The sequence below is a fragment of the Nipponia nippon genome, unplaced genomic scaffold, assembly GCF_047370975.1.
Source record: "Nipponia nippon isolate SJK-2023a ecotype South Korea unplaced genomic scaffold, ASM4737097v1 scaffold_1, whole genome shotgun sequence".
In the NCBI taxonomy this organism is placed as follows: domain Eukaryota; kingdom Metazoa; phylum Chordata; class Aves; order Pelecaniformes; family Threskiornithidae; genus Nipponia; species Nipponia nippon.
The window spans coordinates 97,588,119-97,596,236 of NW_028262290.1; the positions used below are offsets into that span (position 1 = coordinate 97,588,119).

Genomic DNA, 8,118 nt, shown 5'->3' on the forward strand with positions numbered 1-8,118 from the left:
AGATGCTTGTAGACTCAGCCTTCGCTACGATGGTTGCTTTAGAGGACCCAGAGCTGTTAGGTGAATTATTCTGCTGTTTCTTCTCTCTAAACAATGACGGATTACACATGGAAATGTAAATCATTCTTTGCATTCCTTCCAAAAAGCAATTAATTAAGTATTTAAACTAATACAAAACATAACTTTAATGCACGGGATCTGAGCACGTCTTCTTGTAAAAATACAACACTATTCAATTATGTACTTGAACATTTACCTGGTTGTTTTTTTTTTATATGCTACAAAAGCATTAAGCCTTTGATTCCCAGTGTACTATTACCAGTATTTTGGATTTTACAAGCAATTTCTTTAGCCTGCTATTCTCTGAAAAATTGTGGGTCAGACACAGCAATTTTCATTAGCATATACTCAGGCAAGTAGTCTCAATGGGACCTTTTTTTGGTAACAAAAAGTCCCTGAAATTTGACATAGTCAGAATACCTTACATACACAGGTGAAATGAAGACAACAGTAGCCAGTACGTGTATGAACTAAGGCCGTGTTTATGCCATAAAGTCTTGCTCACATGGTGACAAAGATCACAGAGGTTTAAGAAACCCCAAAACCCATACCCTTGCTCAACGAGCTGAATCAGCAGAATCTCTGCCGTAGCTGCAGCTGTGCTTATGTGTGCTTTTGTCATTTCAATGTACGCTGCTTAGTAAAGGTGTTGATATTCTGGTATAGTTCTAGCGGTGACATTCTTGAAGAATAGCTGAGCCTTTAGAGTTCAAAGCATTTCTTATTTCAAGAGTCAGTAAACCATATCTGCCAAAATGACTCATTTTTCAAAAATATGCGAGTAACTGGAGCTGACTCTGTACCTCAGGAAGGTGACAAGTTCCCAATTGCTCCCTCTATTGCAAAAGATGCACTTAAAATTTTAGAGAAAGGAATTAAAATTATGTATATATATTAGGGGGTGCTTAATCAAGGAAAATCTTTTAACTAGTTCATAATAAAACAGCTATCTGAATAACTGCAATCATTTATACCTGATTTATCGTAGGTGTTTCTTTGGTTTTGCCCCAACAAGCACAGTAAGTCACGAATGTTCTCCTTCATGTAGTTAGATGTTCTAGTAGGCAGCAACTGCAACTATTGAGCTTGCTGCTGTTGCACATGATGTTAAAACTCATGCAGAACCACAAAGAATATTTCTTTAACATATTTGGCAGTTCACCATTTTTCTCTCTAGAGTTCAAACCTCTTGCAATGTTATTGTCGCTGACAGGCCACAGATTGAAACATGGAAAGATTATTTGACTTGCTCCAGGTAATGTTGCAAGGCTGGGAGCTGAATACAATTTGACTGGTTTCCAGCCCTCCTTGCTGCACTCTGCTACTTTTCCAATACTTGCTAATTCAGATTCCCATGAATTTTAGTCCTGGGGGAATTTTAATTCTTTTTTTTTTTTTTCCTAATTTAGGGTCCCCAATGTGTTTTAAATGGTTAATAAAAATTATACACTGGGATTAGAAAATCTAATGATGGGGAGGGCGTTAATACGTGTAATCTTAGTACCCTTGCTCCTTCTCGTATATCAAGAAGCACTTGCCTCCACTAAAGTGAGTGCCATACCTGGCAAAGAATAATGAAAACATGACATCGGTTGGTTCTACTGTAATAGTAAATAATGCACATCCTCTTCGTTTTTATTTAATTGAGAAAACATATTTTATTCATTACATTTGGAGTTGCGCCTGTCCACCTTCCACATGTGAGCAGCATTCGTTTGAGGGGGAAGACGCAAATGAATCATAAGAATATTCTGAAGACCAGCATTTTTGTTATGCCCAAGACCTAAAAGGGCCATCTTGTTGTACATGCCTGGCTTTCCTACAGAAGGTGCGTTGCCTTTGTTCCTGTGCAAACTTGCTCAAAATAGAATCAGTCTTATGAAATCCTTGTGTTGAAAATGTATTGAACCAGAGAAAATTTTAATTGCATAATAAGCAATTAAAAGGAAATGCTAGGATAAAATTTGAATGAAATTAGGATATCCACCTTGCAGTAATGTCTTAAAAGGCCAGCTCTGAGAGTCCTGTATCGAGTTCCAATTCATTCTATCATCTACCACTTTGCTATTGTGAATAATTTTTAAAGCTACGTTTCTGAAGTAGGACTAGTTTCGTGACTACAGTTTCACAGAACAAGGAAACGTGGTAGTCCATGAACCATTGTCACGTTTGCCTGGCTAAGAAAGGAATTAATGAAAATTTGGAGTATTGATCCCACCCTGCCCCCCTGCTAAACAGACTCCTTCCAACTATTTCCTAATGGACCGGGCTCTGTGGAGGCTTTTTTCTGAAAACATTTTCCATCATTGGAAAACCACCACACGTAGGTAACGCATATAAAGCAAGCTTTCTTCCCCAGATGGTCTTTGTTTTTAAGACTGCCCCTACGTGTTATGAAATCTGAATTTTACTTGATAAAAATCCTCACTGCTGACCCCGTAGTGCTAAGATACAGATCTATAGCAGTCCTCGAAGCAAAGGACAGATGTGACGTTTTTAGGTGGGGTCCTGACAGGTTCTCCTCGGCTTTGTGCTGGCTGCACCTCTGGGCAGCGCTCCTTTCAGATGCCAAGTTACTGCAAAATGCAGCATCTCAGCTTCGCGCTTCTTCATGTCCGCCTTCCTCCTGCCCCCCTCTGAACGTCGCCTTGCATCTGCAGAACCCCTTACATGTTTTCATATAAAGGTATATATTCTGTCTTCAGCACTTTCAGATGCTGTTTAACCCTCTTCTCCGGGCTACACCTGCAGGCGATGCAGCCACCCCCGCCACACGCCTCTGGCTCCAGGCGCCGGAGGAACCGGGGACGGGGAGCCCAGCTGCCCACCCGCGCTGCAGCTGCCTCCCCCCAAATTAGATCATCTTACGCTGATTAGGAGAGTTCAAGACCGGCATCGCTTGGCAGAGTCAGGTCTGCACAAACAAGCGGAGGGCGTTTTTCATAACCCGCCGGAAAGCTGGGCTGCCGGGATGCGGGCCGGGGGCCGGGGCGCAGCCCAAAGCACCCCCGGGAGCCATCCACGGCCGCCGGCGGCGCTGACCAGGGGCCTGGCGGAGGAGGGCCGGGTACAGCCCCAAAGAGGATCCCTCATCTGCTGTGGTATTTTGCTCGGGTGTGTCCCCCCCCCCGCGATGACTTCCTCCCCGCGGCAATCGGCACTTTATCACCCGGGGGGAGCGGGGGGCTTTCCGCGGGCAGCCCGGCGCAGGTGACGGGAGGGAAGCGGAGGGGCAGAGCGGGGTGCGGGCCGCAGCACGGCCGCGCCCGCGGGGCCCTGACCCAGATAGCGCCCGGGGCACCGCCCGCTCACCGAACTGCGCCGCCGCCCTGCAGCCCCCGGCCCCAGCCCCAAGACGTCCCCTCATCGCTAACCCCCCCCCCCCCCCCCAAGATGTCCGCTGCCGCCGCCGCGGCCGGGTCCCTCCGCGCCACCGCCGGCGAGAGCGCACCCACGGCCCCGGCCGCGCCGCGCCGGGCCCGCCCCAGCCCGCCCGGGGCCGGAGGGGGGGGGGGGGGGGCTGCTCCCCGCATCCCGCCCCTCCCGCCGCTGACTGCTCTTGAGTTACCTGTTTTGATGACCCGTGTAGCCTTTTTTTTTCCCCTCCTCTCTGCAATGAAAATCCGTGGCCGGTCACTCGCTCCCCCCTCCCTCGCCTCGCCTCGCCTCGCCTCGCCGCTGCTCTCCCTCCTCCTCCTCCTCCTTCTCCTCCTCCTCCTCCTCAGCGGGAGCCGGTGTCAGTCAGTCACATCAGCTGTCCCGGCGGGCAGGGAGAGGCATGCCCAGCGGCTTCCGGGAGTGCCAAATAAAGACAAGTCCAGAAAGGGAGAGAGACGGTGGCAGAGATGGAGAAAGAAAGCAAAAAGTGGGTGGAGTGTGAAAATGGAGAGGGAGAGGTGTCTCTCGGCGGCGGTGCGGCGGCTGGGAGCCTGCGAGGAAATGGCAGTGGTGGAGCATCACGGAGGAGCCGGGGAGAGCGCAGGCACCCGCGGCAGGGGCACCCACCCGCGGCAGGGGCACCCACGGCCGCAGGCGTGGCGGCCCTGCTTGCCCGTCGGGCACAGCTCGGGTGAGTGGGAAGTGAGGACCCCACGCCACGCAGGCCCAGCCCGCGCTGGGGAAGGAGAGCGTGGCCCGCGTGGAAACCAGCAGACCCCTCGCGTGGCTGAGGGCAGCCTCACGTGCACCAAGAGAGTTCACTGTCTACTCCGAGCCGGACTAAACTGTAGTTGCCCGACCGCTGCTGTAGCCGGGCCCACAGTGGGCTCGCTGCCCTCGTTCAGTACGGCCACGAAACCAGGACTTCTCCCAGCAGGCAAACACCTGTGCCTAAGCCTCGCTTGTCGGGCTCCGTGGGCTTGGCGCTAGTCCGTACCCCCGGCCAAAAGGGAGCGCGCCCGTTTTGCAGTTACGCGGTGCTCGTCACCACGTGGTCCCAAGGGGCATCTGATCATCCACCTGAAATCTGCTTCTCCTCCAAGTATCAAATGAGCTGGCTTTCTGCACAGAAGTCTTGGGAGAAGACCATGAATTCACAGCCTTTAAAGGAACGGTTTGCTCTTGAATGGAAAAATAATCATTAATTAGTGATAATAAAAAAGACCACATATATTTTTCAAGTCAACCATGTAGTTCTGCAAAAATCAGTAGCACTTTTCCCTGTCAAATATAGAGCTTATTTTAGAAGACTTTATGTTTGATTTCTGGTGGTTTGACAACACCGCTATAAAATATGGAACACAAGAACTTGTTTTAATTGTGTAGCAGTTAAACAGGGGCTCGGGAAAGTCATACTTTAACAAGGATGCCATAGTTAACAGCAGCTCACAGACCTCCCATGCCTAAAGACAACATTAAGCAAAAGCAAGCGGGCTGTAAGGATCAGTCTGGGATCCAAACTCACTAGTGCAGACAATGTAATTGGCATCGGAAATTGCAAAAAATCAGTGCGGCAGCTGCCTGTACGCGGTGAAAAGAACTGCTTCCCCTTGGCTTGTATAAACAGCCAGATGAAATCAACAGAACAGCACAGGTTTTAAAAGACAGGGTCTTGCCAGACTTTCCAAAAGGGAAAAAGGTGGTATGGAATTGAAGACCTGATTGCAAAAATGCACAGAACACAGAAACTACTTAAGAGAAGCGAGAAACAAGCCCAGAAGATCTCTTTCTGGAAAGAAAACCCCAAAAGATGAAGAAATTGTGAAACTACTACATTTTGATTACAGCTCAAGGTCCATATTCCGTACAGCTCAGAGAGAAAAAAAAAAATCCCAACACCTGTGCAGTGTCAGCATGAATAGTGGAAAGTTTAGGATGATAAATGCAATTGAATTTCTGTACAATGTCAATTTAATTTGAGAAAAATGTAGTGTAGTTAACTTATGAAAAGCTTTACAAGCTCTTACTGTAAGAGCACAGCCAGGCACTCCACATCATCCTTTTACATGACAGGCACACGGAAAAAAGGGAAAAAACACTGGGCATTTCCTTTCCATGGAAAGTCTTCTGAGGCTACCAAACTGGCAGATGCCCTACACGTCTGAAACAAGTTCCCTGTAACACATCTTTGCTCCCGACTTCTAGTGCTTTGTTCACAAAACAAACAAGTTCTTTTTTTCTCTTCCCCAGGAGAATATTGGCAAACTTAAAAGGCTAAGACTAAGGTAAAGGGAACAACAAGAAGTAATAAATTTAGTAAGAAGGGAAAAAAGGGAGGTTCAGTAATTGTAAAGTGACCTCATAATACAGGGGAAACCCAGTGGCAAGCAAAGATGTAAGATGTAGCACCTGAAAACATTGGAGAAGAGAGCCTTGCAGTTTCTATGTAAATAAAGGTAATCTTAAAAGGCAGTTCTATAAAGAACTTTGTAGTTATTAACTCAGGCCAAGAAAGGAATGAGAGATGTGCAAATTTTGGACTTTGCAAAATATTGTATGTGCAAAAATATTGACTAGAGGACATGCTATTGTTTCATCCCATCAAGGAAAAAGAAGGCTTGGACAGCAATAAAAAATACGTTTTGAAAATGCTTGGCATTGGCACAAAGTGAAACACTGAGCAAGGAATGACTGGAAGATCAGACTTTGGGGCTGAGTACTTTGCCCTCAGTCTAACAATGCATTCATATAGTATAGATTTATATGCAGAAAGTACACTGATGCCAGTAACTAAAAGTTAAAAGTTTTTATTTGTCTACTTTTTTTTAGTGGGGATAGGGTCACCAACTTCAGGATCAAAACATGCAAAAAACCCTTGCAATTCTAATTTTTGCTATAGTCCTCCTGAAATTATGAGGAGCTTTTCTTATGCAAGAAGTGCAGTAATAGCCCTCTTGCGGGAAGTTACACAATTAAAATATAGTAGCTCATGGAGCGCGGTGTATGGCATTTAATATAACCTTATAATTTTTTTTACTTTTTGGCTTTGCTGCTGCAGACAATCTGTGCCAAGGCTGGCATGTTTTATTCCCTTTTATAGAAGAACGTATTTCTAAAGTTGTGCAGGGATCCCAAAGTGCACGTCAGAGGCTGTAGAGATAGGCTATCAAAATCTCTACAGAATGACAGCATTGTAACCTACTTAGAATAAAATACTCTGGTGCATCTTTTATTTGCATACACATTTTTTCACAGAAGACGACTGTTGAAAATGTTAATGCTTACCTTCCCAGTATTTGTTGAAAATGGACTTTCAATGTATATGATTGTAAAATTTCCCTATTGATGTAACTTGCATCTAAATGATTCATAGATAAGTTTGGAGAAAACCACAAATATTGTCGCTCATTTCCTTGATTTCATGAAGTCTGCCTTTGCTGGGGCAATGCAGAAAATATTAATATTAATTAAAATTGCACAAGCACTTATTAATGTGAAAATAAATTGGAACATCACGTGAAAATCCTGGTAGTGTGACTTGCTAGATCTGCTTAAATAATATTGGAGTGCATTCAGGACATGTCAAGATGCCTTTTGCTTACCAAATCTGCTGTTTAGTCTACAGAATTTGAAAAACAGCATATAGCTAATGAACTAAATGGATCCGCGAAGAGCACTTTGTGGGTATCTTGTACAGATCAAGTGTCAAGACACGCAGGAAGAAAAGAAGATTCTGCCAAGGAAGTGGACTATTTCTCCTCTTTCAAACTAGTGCGAAATAAGGCTGAATCTGTCATCATTCAATCTGATCCCCTGTAAAATAAGATTAAGGCAGATTCAAATTACATTTAGTTTCACAGATGTCACTCTGCTGCTATTTTATCTCTTCTCTGTATTCTCTTTTATGCAGTAAGCTCTGGGGGCGTGGACTCTCATTTGATAATTGTACATTAATTAGTTGTATGCTTCTCTTTAGGCATGGCAACATAAAAAGTTAAAAAGCACGTGCTTATCGTTAAGTATGTGAGTAATGGCATCCCTGGGTAGCAGAGCACTTAGGCATTCCAGTTGTATTTAAGCAGCTTGTTGCACAGGGATGGAATTACTCACTTGTTTATAATTCAGTATATGTTTAAGGGCTTTGCTGAATCCAAGGGGAAAATGTCCTGATCTCACAAATACTGATCTTTGTGGCTAATTTTGCTAATTGTAGTTTTGCGGTTTAATTCAGTTCTGTGGAGCTGTTCTTTTGGGAAAGCTACTCAGTGAATATTGTAGGCTTGGGCCCCAGTTCTGCTAAGTATTTACATTGCCCTATCTATTTATTATCATGAGATACAGGCTTCTGTTGTATTTTTGTCAAAAATCCCGTTTTATACAGTACTGGGTTTCGATATGGATTTTGAGTGAAGTTTCATGTTTTTCTTTTAATTACGGGCAGAAGTTTGCAAGGAACTTTTAGTGAGGATGATTTAACCGAGAATCAGAGGAAGGAAAGCAGAATTTTCAAGCATGTGAGGGTAATGTTATCATGTCATCTTGAACTATTCCCTTGCTACGTATGAAACCTGTGGAAGCAGTAGTCAAAAGGAATGATGAAGTCTTACTCATTGGTCAACGTTAGTTTTCCTGGTTTAGAGGTGTTAGCGTTTCTGTTTGAGCTTCTTAGTTCTGTTTTGA

General features: G+C 44.9%; 1 protein-coding gene across 1 annotated transcript in view; it reads right to left on the reverse strand.

Moving 5' to 3' along the window:
- CAP2 (cyclase associated actin cytoskeleton regulatory protein 2) overlaps positions 1-3,786 on the reverse strand; it is a 69,503-nt gene extending 65,717 nt beyond the window's left edge. Inside the window, exon 1 of the mRNA XM_087763929.1 lies at positions 3,629-3,786. The gene's annotated coding sequence lies outside the window, so the exon portion shown is untranslated. The remainder of the gene's footprint in view (positions 1-3,628) is intronic.
- Between the last annotated feature and the right edge of the window lie 4,332 nt (positions 3,787-8,118).